The sequence below is a fragment of the Nicotiana tabacum genome, unplaced genomic scaffold (assembly GCF_000715075.1).
Source record: "Nicotiana tabacum cultivar K326 unplaced genomic scaffold, ASM71507v2 Un00001, whole genome shotgun sequence".
NCBI classification, from domain to species: Eukaryota; Viridiplantae; Streptophyta; class Magnoliopsida; order Solanales; family Solanaceae; genus Nicotiana; species Nicotiana tabacum.
Genome location: NW_027438239.1, coordinates 3,552,895 through 3,567,934, shown reverse-complemented (window position 1 = coordinate 3,567,934; position 15,040 = coordinate 3,552,895).

Genomic DNA, 15,040 nt, shown 5'->3' with positions numbered 1-15,040 from the left:
GATGACATTTTGGGTCATCACAATACATGTAGTTGCATTACGCTCTTAACATTAACTAACACAAGGAATAGATATGCCACAAGCCCATGAGGTTGAAAAAAGAAGTTGAACTCTTGTGAGGTTATTATCATTTTGACAGCTTAACCCTTACCAATAGTTGATCCTAAATGAGAGGACTAGAGATACGACAAACTTGTCTTTTAAAACAATATGCTCATGATATGTGCCAAAATCTGAAAGCATCTAATTTCAACCTTTCACGAGTGAAACCACATAGCTAGAAAATCTTAATATTGGGGTGAAATCATGTATTGGTTAGAGAGAATGAACACTTTGGTATGAGCTAGACATGTTTCTACCAATACAACTCTCAAGTTGCGATACCAGGCCACTTCATGGGCAACAACAATACTAGGAACAAAGGGAGTTACTCACTGAGGCATGATCTAGGTGGACATGAAAGTCATACTGAGATGGACGAACAAAAAGATCTTCATGTAACGAATTTGCGAAAATCTCAAATTTCCCAGAATCTTTATGCGGACAAGTGACCCCTTTCAATTGAAAGGTACATATATGATAGGTTCTGAGATATGCTCTCATGTTACTAGACAGTGAATAGATTCATGATAATATTCACAAAGGAGTAAAGTGATTGTTCCAACTAAAGGAGCCACATACACTAGAGAGAGAAAGAGTGGCTCAAGAAAGATCTCAACACTAGGTTGCTTTACATTGGATTTGATGCCACATAGGTAAACTTTATGAAGGTGCATGCATAAGCACAAGTGAGTAGATGTTATCCATTTGAATCAAAAGGTTCTATGAGAAATTAATGAGGTATAGTCCTTTGTTGAGAATTTAGGAAAGCAAGTGGGTAGTATTAGCCTAGGATTATAACTCAATTCAAGGAAAGTATAGAGCTCAATTCCACAAGAGGTTGTAAATAAGAGAATTTGTGATAGATTGACTTCATGAATAATGCGTCCCATTCAAAGAGTAGGTACATGCATTGTTTTGTGATCCAGTATCTTGTTAAGACCATGTTTATGAGAGCTCTTCAATATGGGTGCACATATACAACATGGAAAAATCATGCGGTGTTCATAACGATACAGCAAGGAATGACTTACTTGGTCACTTTAGATTGACAGAGCAGTACCTTACTTGATTCCCATCCACTCCAAAACCACAATATATTTCAAGAGTCATTCAACACATCCACAAGTGGCGTTTCTTACAAATCAAACAATCTGGCTTATTAGTACAAACAACCCTATTTCGTTTCTTAGGTGCCCTTACCACATGATCTGGTGGCACGATAACATTAATATGGACAAGGACACTTCCCTTAGCAACTGGTTCTTTCATTCCCTCCTTGTTGACTCGAACTCGTGGGTTACTCATATGGAAAATGAGACATGACGATGAAATTAGCTTCCTATCTTGAGCTCTATGGCACGATCTGGATTATCAAAGAAGGGTGAAGTTCCTAAATGTCCAAGTAGCCTCCTCATTATAGATGTAGTCAACAACACACCGATAAGAAGGACTCTACTAGACACGGCTCTGAGACATCTTAGGACACTTCAAAACCTTAGGCTCTGATACCAAGTTTGTCACGCCCCAAAATCGAGGAGCGCGACCGACGCTCAATCGAGTGAACCCGGCCGAGCAAGCCTGTTAGATTTCCTTCTACCCAAATTCATCCATGAATAAAGAGAAAATATATCTCATTAATTAAATACTGAGGGGATTTCATTAACAACCCCAATTTCCATTCCCATTATTTACTCCATTATTAAGTCTCAAAATACATACACTTTCATAGCGGACATGGAACAAGTGATTCAAATACATCATGATAATTTTACTTCAATTTCCCACATCAAACACCACCCATAACCTGTCTATAGAGCCTCTAAGTACAACAGAAGAGTAGTATAAAACTGCCGGCAACAAGGCCCGGCTATACCTCAAAACAAATGTAAAACTCAAATGACATCAAGCTCAGAATAGAGTAGGCTCACCAAAACCTGCTGAATAGAGAGTGACTGCTAACGAGGACCAAAGTTGTCTGCTGATGAACCACCTGCATCCATTGAAGATGCAGCGCCCCCACAAAAGGGACGTTAATACATATGGAATAGTACTAGTATGTAAAGCTAACTGTCCTCTTTCAAAATAGAATGCCAATATAAGAAAGGGAAAACCATAGAAGCAGCAAGTCACAATCAACAATATCCATATGCCTAGTTAAAACACAACAATATAACATAACTAATACCACCGCTCACAATACCAATTTTCACAATACCAATACCACCGTACTTTTAGCACGGAGTCCGATCAGGACCCGATCGGCTAGGCCATCTCATTAGATACATCAACCACAATCACTCTCAATACCAATACCAATACCACCGTACTATTAACACGGAGTACGATCACGACCCGATCGGCTAGTCCATCTCATTAGAAACATCAATCACAATCACAATTTCAAATATAATTTCCAGCACAATCACCACCATGTATGCAGTATGGTGTCCGATCACGATCCGATCAGCTAGGCTGTCTCACCACGATGCCGTGTGGATCGACATCATCCTTTTCTATCAATTATATCATCCAAGTTAAGGGGAATAATTTCATCATATCATCTCATCCCAATTAAGGGGAATAATTTTATCACATCAATCTCATCCCAAATAAGGGGAATAATCACAATTCATTCCTATACCGACATGTGTAGTTTCGGGGTTAGGTTATTTCAACCTACCCTTCCTCGGTGACTATCAATACTCCCAAACACATTTTTGATTTGCATATAAAGGAAACAACAATACAAATGCATTTACCTCATAACCTTTCACACCATTTATAACCTCATTGGCATTTTTATCCACTTATAACATCATTATTTTATTGGCTCTCTTGACCATACATATGAGTCTTCATTCATGGCACAATGGTCGTATTTCATATTTCACACTTTCATATATTTCCTTCTCATGGATCATCATCATAAATATCAATAAATAGAATATTCTGGAATTCATAACTTTAGGTTCATTAGTAATGAAAACTTTAAACATAATGGATTTCTTTTCAAGAAATGAAGTAAAATAATTGGTAATCAAAGCACAAGTTAAAATCATAAACGAGTAACACATCATTCATTCTTAACTCATGAATATATAAGAACGCAAAACACATTGAAAATACTCATAAAGCATAGCATTAGTTAAAACAACCATATTGGGACATGACTTGAGTACATAAGCTTTTAGGCAAATCTACTTTTGAAGTAATTTTGGAGCAGTTGAATCAAGGCTCATTTCATAATCTTTCTCACATTATCTCATTTCATTGGCACCTCTAGACACAAGTATAACTTTCATTCTTGGCACGGTGGCCACGCTTTATTTTTTCAACTCACTTCTTTCACTTTCGAGCATCTTTATAGATTATCAACAACAACGCATTTCCAATCAAGACTTTAGGTACACATATGAGCAATTAAGAGTCTTAAGCATATTGATATTTTCTCACACAATTTGGCATCGTAAACTTCATTTAAAACACGACTCAAACACATAGCATTTTATTACACATCATTCTTGAACACATTCCCAAAGGATAACATAATGTGATAGGAACATTCGGAACATGTTTTGAATACATAATTCTTGACACTTTGCCTATTCGAGACAATCAAATTTATTGGGAACAACTCAGAACATAGAATAAAGAACTTGAGACAACCATACTTAAAACTTACGGGAACATCATTGAATTCAATTCTAAGAGAGTAGTTTAGCCAACATACCTCTAATTTATCCCTTAATGATTCTACAATTATCCACTATACTAAGAAACTTCAATCTACAATAACAACATCCAATGGGACCAATATTAGTAACACATTTCATAATTTATGCTATTTAGGCATTTTATCAAACACCTAGTATGCATGAATCTCTACACCTCTTAACCATAGAATTAGTTCATCTAACTACTACCATTTACCAATAATTTATCCTACCATCATTCTTAAACAATTTATAACTTCCAACATCACATACATGACCATCCATCCACACCCAACCAATAAATTTCCATCAAATAATCACCTTTTAATCTCTAAAATAGTTATGTATTTAAATTGTAAACTTATGGCTTCCAATCACCATATGATAAGTTACAATACTTAATTCATACTCATATTCCCAAAATATATCTATACATGTAAGACTAAGGGTATAAGATTACCTTTTGGAAGAAATCTTGCAAAACCCTCCTTTGAGTTCTTGAAGAAATTTCTTGAAGATCTATGTAGATTTCATCAATACTAGTGTAGAAATGATGGAATTTCACTCCAAGATAATAGATATGACTTACCTTGAAGAAGAGTGGATTTGGTGGTCTTGAGAGAGTGGAGAAGAGCTCCAAAATTCGTCCAAATGAAATGGGGGAAATGAACCCCGATTATAAGCCCAGATTTCTGAGTTTCGGATGCGGCCTTGAATGTTTTGCATCCCCACTTCACTCATATTTGAAGCTCGGATGCGGACCTTGGATGCTATGGCAGCACTTCACTGCCAGCCTTTCTTTCGGACGCGGCCTCAGATGCTTCGCATCCGCAGACTCCTCCGCTAGCCTTTGATAATTTGGTCATAACTTCTTATAGGAATGTCCAAATGATGAACGGTTTGAAGCGTTAGAAACTAGACTCGAAGACCTTTAAGTTTATATGTCATACATCACATAACTGCTTATATATATAGATATGCTCGTCCAAAATTTGGTCTTGTGCGTACTCATTCATCATTTTCACTTAATGTATCCTACTTATTCCACACAAGTTCTTGTCATTCACAAAACTCCTTAGTATGTTCCAATACACCTTAAATATATATTTTCATTTCATAATGATGTGGTTCTATCCCATGGGTCTTCTTTAATACTCGAATACGTTATTCACAAATACCGTTGGCACACTTTAAAATCTTAAATCATTAGAAAAATTTTAACGGGGACTTACATAAATCATACGAAAGGAAACATATTCAATACATTGTAGTTTGCTATTCATGATCGCTACAATATACCTTGTGTCTTGCTAGCGAATATGGTGGAAATAATTTAGTTTCAATAGGAGTAGCATAATAGGTTTGGGAATTAGGATTTTGAGTTTAATTACTTGTTGGCTTGTAACTGTTTCATAGGCCCGAGAAAAAATTTAATAATTTATTATTTCTAAACATAATATATAAATATATTTTTCACATTGTAAATTTATTCGGTACGATTCGGGTTTTTTCGGTTTATTTTTATAAAATAAAAAATCTACCCTAATTATCAGTACGGTTATAGATTTATATAAAAACCTACGATTTTATTAAAATAAATCTAAAATTGATTTGATACGGTACAATTTAGTCGATTTAGTCGATTTTTAAATATCTATTAACACCCACTATTGTAATTGTTGATTAACTAACGACAATTCATTTACTCCAAGTACGACTACTACTTGTGACCTACTTCTAATAATGTACTTAATTTGGACTTAAATCTTCCACGTGCAAACTTTTGACTATACACTCTCGGAAACTAAACTACTATTACTCAACTCAATATAATAGTAGAAAAATGAATTTATCGATATTATGGACCGTAAGTAGAAATCAAAAATAAGCTTGCATAATATTAGTATGAAATAAATTTAATTTGGTAAATAATAATTTATTATGGATAAGAGTTACTACTACTTAACTTGTTTAGAATCGAGACATATTAATGTTTTATGAGAGATTAATTCTTTGTCTTCTACTCTCTCTTTTTTCCAATAGAAAAAGTTGGAAAAGGTGAGAAATCTTTGACCATATTGAGAAAGATTTAGGCATCAATAAAGTTTGGACATGTTAGTTTTTTTGGTTTCTCACCGAATATTCGGTATACGTATTAAAATCCGATTAAATTCAATTTTGCGCCGAAAAGTGTTAGATTGAGGATAAAATTATCATGACCCAATTTAGGATCATGGCCGGCGCTTAGGAGCAAGTACTCCCAAGTAAGCCTCAATGCTATTTTACAGAAAATCGGACGCAGTTTTCCCTATTTTAGGACTGTCCAAAAATAAACATGTCTTAGAAATTAACAACACAACCAACCAATATCCACCAAACAAGTTATAATCTTCATCAACGAAGTACTCCTAACACAATAATACTAACTCCATCTCCAAAAATACGATCGAAAAAGTCTAATACGAGTCACAAGTCTATATCAATAAAAGAATACACGTGATACTCATAAAAATGACTATGGAGTGCCTCTAAGAGTATCAAGAAAGAGACTATAACACATAAATAACAATCCTTTCCCACGCGAATAAATGCAAGGCTCACCAGAAACTGTCAACTCGTGTACTCTAATTAACGGAATACTCGCATGCGCCTATTGCTGCCTCTGTAAAAATAATAGCAGGGAGTGAGTCGCTAGCTCAGTGAGTAATAACACTTAACCACAACTGTTTTTAATTAGGGACAAGTCAGAAAACATGCTAGTATATTATACAGAAAATATCTTAAGAATGTCATTTGAGAAACAATAAACAATAATCAGTCTCATCATGTATTTCCTGTAACATAAATCAATTTAACAATTCGGTACGTACTGTCTCATAGCAAATCTTTATGTTTGGGAGGTTTCCAAGAAAGGATCATGTAATCTATATCACTCTGTGGACTCCTTCGTAAAAGGAGTCAAATATAACTGTAGGTCACATGACATAAAATTTCGGGGTTTCATACCCTCAAGACCAGATTTAAAACTGTTACTTACCTCAAACCGCGTAATTCTTTATTCCGCTATGCCCTTGCCATGAGAATTTATCTCCGAAAGCCTCAAATCTAGTCACAAATAATATATTTCAGTCAATAAAATTTATTGGAATTAATTCCATAAGAAATACTAATTTTCCATAAAAATCTGAATTTTAGCTCAAACATCGCATGTAGGGCCCACATCTCGGAATCCGACAAAAGTTACAAAATATAAACGCTCATTCAACCACGAGTCCAACCATATAAATTTTACTCAAATCCGATATCAATTCGACCCTCAAATCTCCAAATTAAACCAAGAAGGTTTTCACAATGTTTCGACTTAATTTACCAACTAAATATTAAAAATAATTATAGATTCGGGTAATTTGATCAATATTGAGTTAAGAACACTTACCCCATTATTTTTCTTGAAAACCTCCCAAAAATCGCCTCTTCCTGAGCTCCAATCCTTCAAAAATAGAAAATGGGACGAAAGTCCCATTTTCAGAACTTAAACTTTCTGTCTATACCTCTCTTCTATGCGATCGCGGACCAAGTCACGCAATCGCGAAGCACACATTTCCACTGCCATCAATGAACCTCCTAATCCTCTCCCTATCAGTGGGAACCAACCAGACTGCGTTACGAGCCAACTCAGAAAATCTCATCTCATACTGCGTCACAGATATGCCATCCTGACGTAACTACTCAAGCTGTCTGCGCAGCTCCTCTCTACAAGACTGCGGCACGAACTTCTCCAAAAATAGAACGGAGAATTCTTTCCATGTAAGTGGTACTGCACCAACTGGCCTGCGCCTCTCATAAGCTTCCCGCCATCTGAATGCAGCCCTAGAAAACTGAAAAGTAGTGAACGAGACCCCACTGGTCTCCAGAATACCCGTTGTCCGAAGCATCCGCTGACACCTATCCAGAAAGCCCTTAGCATCCTCTGACTCAGTAGCGCTAAATGGTAGAGGTCGAAGCCTCTCAAATTTCTCAAGTCTCCTCTGCTTATCATCTGCCATAACAGGAACTACCGGGGCCTGAGCAGTTGCAGCCGGCTGGGCTGGTAGTGCCCCCGGTATGTGAAGTCCCTGTACTACCTATTCTGGAGTACGGACAACATGGGTATGAGTACCTCCCCTGGCCTGAGAAGTGACAGGTGCGGCCTGAGCCGAAACCACCTGAGCAAGACCAGTGCAAGCTGCCAATATTTGGGCCAAAGTCTCTGAAGGCCTGGAATTTCAATAGGCATAGTTGGTGCCTGAGCTAGTCCTGTCGGCTCAGCTATATCTAGAATCTTCTCCTGAGCTGGAGCAACTGGTGGTATTACAGGTGCTGGCCCAACTGTGGTACGAGCTACACCTCGACCTCTACCTCGCCCCGGCCTCTACTACGGCCCCGGCCTCTCGCGGCCCTAACTGGTGGCACTCGTGGCTGGCCGTCCGATCCGGTAGTACATGTCCTCACCACCTGTGAGATAAGAGAATAACAGAAACTTAGTTTCCGGAATCAACAATTTCGCACAAAAGAATACAAGAAATTAAAATTTTTCTAAGGATTCTGCAACCTCTCAAAGATAAGTACAGACGTCTCTGTACCGATCTGCAAGACTCTACTAGACCTGCTCATGACTTGTGAGACCTTTGTCACCTAAAGCAAGCCGACAATCTCAATAAACTATAATTTTTCTTTAAGTTTGAAAATATAATATTTAAATACAATCCACAAATCCTACAAATACCGATACAACCACTCCCAAAACCTGGTGTCATTGAGTACATGAGCATCTAATATGATTACAACTCTAGAAAATACGGTCCATAATAGTCTGAGTAAACAAGGAGATAGGGAAAGAGAGGAAAGGTCTGCGAAGCACGGCAGCTACCTCAGAATCTCCGTAAAATCAGTTGTGCGAAAGAATCAACACCTGTTATGTCCGGGAACATCTGGATCTGTACACGAAGTGCAGAGTGCAGTATGAATAGAACCAACTCAGCAAGTAATAATAATAAATAAAGAACTGAAGATAGTGACGAGCTACACAGTTATAGTTCACTTTCAGTAATTCCAACAAAGAATAGACATGTTTTCAAATCCGGAAGTTTAAGTCAAATCAATTTTATACAAGTTCAAATTCATGTAATCCGGATATAAATATTTCAGAGATTTCACAACAATGATAGATAGCAACCGAGTGCAACAACAAATGCAAAACAAGTACAGCCTCTCAGACAACAGTCACTCAACTCATCACAACAGCTCAACCACTCGGCTCTCGGCCCTTAGCACTCACACTCAATGGGTAGCCGCGCTCACTGGGGGTGTACAGACTCCGGAGGGGCTCCTACAACCCAAGGGCTATAATCTGCACGGCCAACTCACGTGTTGTACGGACAACTCATGTGCCATAGTATCAATATCTGGATCCGCACGGCCAACTCACGTGCTATAGTATCAATATCTGGATCTGCACGACCAAATCACTTGTTGCACGGACAACTCACGTGTTATAATATCCCGAACGGACAACTAACGTGCTATAATATAATATCTCACAATCAGGCCCTCGGCCTCACTCAGTCACAAATCTCTACCGTCTCTCGGGCTCTCAATAATCATGAAATCAGCCCAAACAACAATGATATGATGCATCAATAATGAACAATAGACACTGAGATAAAATAAACAAGTAAACTATGACTGAGTACAAAACAAAAATTAAGCAGATAGTTCAACATGTGCATGCCCTATGTGGGTCCCAACAGTACCATCACATAGTCTAAGCATGATTTCTAACATGATTTGCAGTCAAATTTCTTCAACACATAGAGAGCATATAGCTAACAACAAGTTATTCAACTTTACAGTTTCACGAGACGGATCAAGTCACAATTCCCTCGGTGAATGCCCACACGCCCGTCACCTAGCATGTACGTCTCCTCTAAAATAATCATATGACACAAAATTCTAGGGTTTCATACTCTCAGGACCAGATTTAAAACTGTTACTTACCTCAAACCGCGTAATTATTTTTTCCGCTATTCCCTTGCCACAAAAATTGGTCTCTGAAAGCCTCGAATCTAGTCACAAATAATTCGTTTCAGTCAATAAAATTTATTGGAATTAATTCCATAAGAAAATACTAATTTTCATAAAAATCTGAAATTTAGCTCAAAAATTGCCCGTGGGGCCTACATCTCGGAACCCAACAAAAGTTATAAAATATGAACGCCCATTTAACAACGAGTCCAACCATATAAATTTTACTCAAATCCGACAAAAACTCGACCCTCAAATGTCCAAATTAAACCAAGAGGGTTTTCACAATTTTTAACTTAATTTACCAATTAAATGTTAAAAACAATCATGGATTCGATTAATTTGACCAATATTGAGTTAAGAATACTTACCCCGTTATTTTTCTTGAAAATCTCCCCAAAATCGCCTTTTTCCGAGCTCTAATCCGTCAAAAATAGAAAATTCAAAACTTAAACTTTCTGTCCAGACCTCTCTTCTATGCGATCGCGGACCAAGTCACCCGATCGCGAAGCACAAAAGAGACTGCCCCCAAATTTGGCCTTTTGCGAACATGGTTGACCCCACGCGAACGCGGAACACTGCCTCTCAAACCTACCTGAACGCGTTCAGACCCACGCGATCGCGTAGAGTAATTTCCTCCCCTCATCCACTGCTCAAATCCTTCTACGTGAACGCGACCTCATCCATGCATTCGCGAAGCATAGCTTAATACACATACGCGATCACGTTCCTTCCTATGAGACTGCATAGAACAAAAATATCCCTGCCCCAAATAAGCTTACGCGATCGCGGGTTGACCTATGCGATCGCGTATAAGGAAACCAGAGGAAGGCAGCAGCAGATATCAGCAATCTCACCAAAGCCAAAAATGATATGTTAATCCCCCTCCCCCTCACCCGAGCCCCCCGGGACCTCAACCAAATATAGCATCAAATCCTAAAATATCATATGAACTTAGTCGAACCCTCAAATCACCTCAAACAATGCTAAAACCATGAATTACACCCCAATTCAAGCCTAATAAACTTTGAAATTTCTAATTTCTATAAATGACTCCGGAACCTATCAAATCACGTCCGATTGACCTCAAATTTTGCACACAAGTCATAAATAACATAACAGAGGTATTCAAATTTTCAGAATCGAATTTTGACCCCGATATCAAAAAGTCAACCCCCCGTCAAACTTCCCAAAAATTTAACTTTCGGCATTTCAAGCCTAATTCCACTACGGACCTCCAAATAATTTTTCGGATACGATCTCAAGTCCAAAATCACCATACGGAGCTGTTGGAATTATCAGAATTCAAATTCGAGGTCTTTTATATATAGGTCCACATCCGGTCAATTTTTTTAACTTAAATTTTCAATTATGAGACTAAGTATCTCATTTCATTCCGAATTCCTTCCGGACCCGAACCAACTAACCCGCTAAGTCATAAAATAATTATAAAGCATAAATTGAGCAGTAAATAGGGGAATGAGGTTGTAATACTCAAAACGACCGGCCGGGTCATTACAGAGATCCTTCAGAGTCTCCTTACATTTATACTCTTTCTTGTAAACAGTAAATACTTGTACAAAAGCATTTTCAAAATAATAAAGGGCATATCATTTCTTATCAAATCTTGAAATTTTATTTCGTTAACAGTAATTATGTCTGAAGTAACAGTACAGCATGTCTAATAACAGTGAGAATAATTCAAATGACTATAACATCTCAAGTAACGGTAAAACATATCTAGTAACAGTAAAAATATTTAGATTAATCGGTAAACATCTCAAGTAAAATGTTCGGTACCATATCAAGTAAAGGACTTGTCCCACATGAAATTTCAAAGCATCGGTAATACATTTATTTTCAAAATCATATATAAACCATGCAGGTTATGAAAACATAAATTGTGGTAAGATTACTACTCACAGTACTCGTGCAAGAATACCAAACACGTCACCTCGAGCACTTTGTTCAACTTCTTCAGCTACCTATTTGTAACAAAATCAATCTATGTATTAACTTCGTGAAGTACCAATATAATTGGTCTATCCCTATCATCTTTAATTAATTTTCGTGTTTTCATTCCTATGAAATAGGACAATTGATTCTCTGCTAAGCAATTTAGTAGTACTTAATTGGATAGAAACTATAGGTCTATGTTTGTTCTTATATTTTTATTTGAATCTTTTTCTCATTTAGCACTTTACATGTATTGCTAATCCGTACATTAGAGTTCTTGGTATAAACTAATATAATATATTCTTTTTCAATCTTCATGCGGAATTCATGATTGTGCTAATAAAAAGAACACCTTAAGTTTCTTGTTTATTTCCATTACAGTGAAATGCCAAACTAAATCTTAATATAGTAATTTATCTCAAATCTGATAAAGATCAATATATATACATGTTTAAGTAAAAATAATACTACTACACTATTTGTTTTTCTTTAGATATGATTCTTTTTCTACTCTAAGAAATGAGCCAAAACCAGAAAAAGACATTAATTTTTCATAATGATTCTCATAGGTATTTAATCTTTCAGTACCCAATATGATGTTCGTGAATCAGAGAACAAGAGAAAGAACATTATCAAGAACTTACCCTCCTTAAGCCGAAAGAGATCTGAGACAATAAAAGCTTCTTGCTTCTCTATTTCAATTGTTTGAGTATGCTTAGAATGTTTGTTTGATAAAAATTCTATTGCACAAAACTCTTTGTTATTTTCTATGTTTAGCATGAAATCTAAAGCTCTGTTAAAGTTTTTCCAATTTTTTATTCAATAATTTCACTCCTAAAAGATTAAGGACCCTAATCCTTTTTTTCGTTTGGTTTATTTTTCCTTATCTGATATATTAATGAACAATACAATTTTATTTTATTTTCATCACATAATGCTTTACAAATACTTATTATCCTTACACTACAGTGTTTGTTATACTTATGGAATATTTATTCATCTAATAAGACTTTCTAATTGCTATACAAAATACATGTTTTTTAAATAAAGGATAATATTGATAAAAGAAAATTACATCGTCATTACATAGTCCCTGTGGACATTAGCATTGCCAAACTTGGTGAGTTTGTTACAAACGCTATACAGAATACATTAAGTTCCCTTTTCTTGTCTTTGCCCTTAGTTGGAGAAAATAATAACTGTTCATAGGCTTAGTATAGAGAAAATTCGATTTTTACCTTGTTCTTCTCCACGTAAAGAAATCTAAGGATGCACAGGAAATCCCTTGAATAAAGAATCACGGTATTGGAGCTTCAAACTTTGAATTAACTGATTCTAAAGTTTCCTTCTCTCCTAGAAAGATTTTTTTTCTTAGCTTCTGCTTCAATCGCAACATATGTGTTGCGTTCCCTTCCCCCCAAATCCCTTTAGCTTTTGTTTTATTTTCTCCTAATGCCCTATCACTTTGCAGATGGGTTAAGGCCCGTTTACATACTCTTTTTTTAGTTGTTATCTTCTTTTCTTTTCTTTTTTTGTAATTTACTTAACTACCCCTGTTTTTAATAAGAGGTATTACATTCTCCCTACCTTATAAAATTTAGTCCCCGAATTTAACTCAACTATGTACTTGTAGACCGAAATAAATGAGAATATTTGACTCACATGGTATCTTCCTCTTTCCATGTAGCTTCTTCAACTGTATGATTTCTCCATAAGACTTTTACAAACATAATTTCTTTTGACCTTAGCTTTCTTACTTATTTATCAACAATAGCCATCGGCTCATATCGTAAGCCAAATTCTCATCAAGTGGTATAGTTGGTGCTTCAAGCACTTGAGATGAGTCTGATATACGTTTTCTTAGCATGGAAACATGAAACACTTGATGAATAAAAAAATAACTCAGGAGGAAGTGCCAACGATAAGCCACAGCTCCCACTCGATTTAGTATCTCATACGGTCCTATAAACCTGGGGCTCAACTTGACTCTTTTCCCAAACCGCACCACACTTTTCATAGGGGAAACTCGTAGGAATACTTTTTTCCCAATTATGAACACTAAATCTCTTCTCCTCTTATCTGCATAAGATTTTTATCTGCTTTGAGCTGTGAGAATAATCTCTGCCTGATTAATTAGACCTTGTCAATAGCTTCTTACAACTAAGTTAGGTCCAATAAGTTAGTCTCCCCAGCTTCAAGCCATCTGATAGGAGAACGCTATCTTCTACCATACAATGCTTCGTATAATGCCATTTGAATACTGGACTGGAAGCTAATATTGTAAGCAAATTAAGCTAAAGGTAGATAAGCCCCACTACCTCCAAACTCAAGAATGCAAGCTCTCAACATATCCTCCAAGATCTGTATAATACGTTCAGACTGCTCGTCTGTATGTGGATGAAATGCAGTACTAAGATCTACTCGTGTACGTAACGCTTCTTGAAAAGCTTTTCAAATCATGAAGTGAGTTATGATCCTCTATCAAAGATGATAGACAATATAACCCTAATGAGTCGGACAACTTTCTATCCATGTATATGTATGCATATTTTTCCTCACTGTAAGAAGTTTTGACTAGCAAAAAATGTGCTTACTTTGTAAGTCAATTTACTCTTTCCCCGCACATAATCTTACCTCTAATGATTTAGGTAATTCAGTCATATAAGGTATTATAATTCTATTGTATTTCCAATTGAGAATCTTGAGTTGTTGCAGTGGGTCTGCGAGTCGCAAGTGCTTGCCTTAACATGCTGACTGTCAAATAGTTAGAAATAAAGTTAACGAATTCTTTCATCTTTCTTTTCCAATCAATCCATTTTTCTTCTAGTCACGGTATATCTTATGGACCTGAGATGTACAGTGTATCTAGAGTTGTGAGCTTCATCACGTATAGCCTATCTCACTCATATATGTTTACTACACATAACTGATTACCTAGCCGGAGAATGCCATCACGATTAACGATCATATCCTTGCTTTTACCAACTAGGGCCTAATCTCGGTACTTGAACAATCACCCATCCTCGTATTAATTCGTTATCTCAAACTTAACTATCTTTAATAGCAATTGAGGATAACTTGGCGGGAAGATAACAATTATGTACCCATCAATATGTTAAATAGACCACATTAAGTAATATCAAGTCAACTAGGATATCTTTATTCTCAACTTGAAGACAAGATTGTTAAATATGTTTAATTAACTC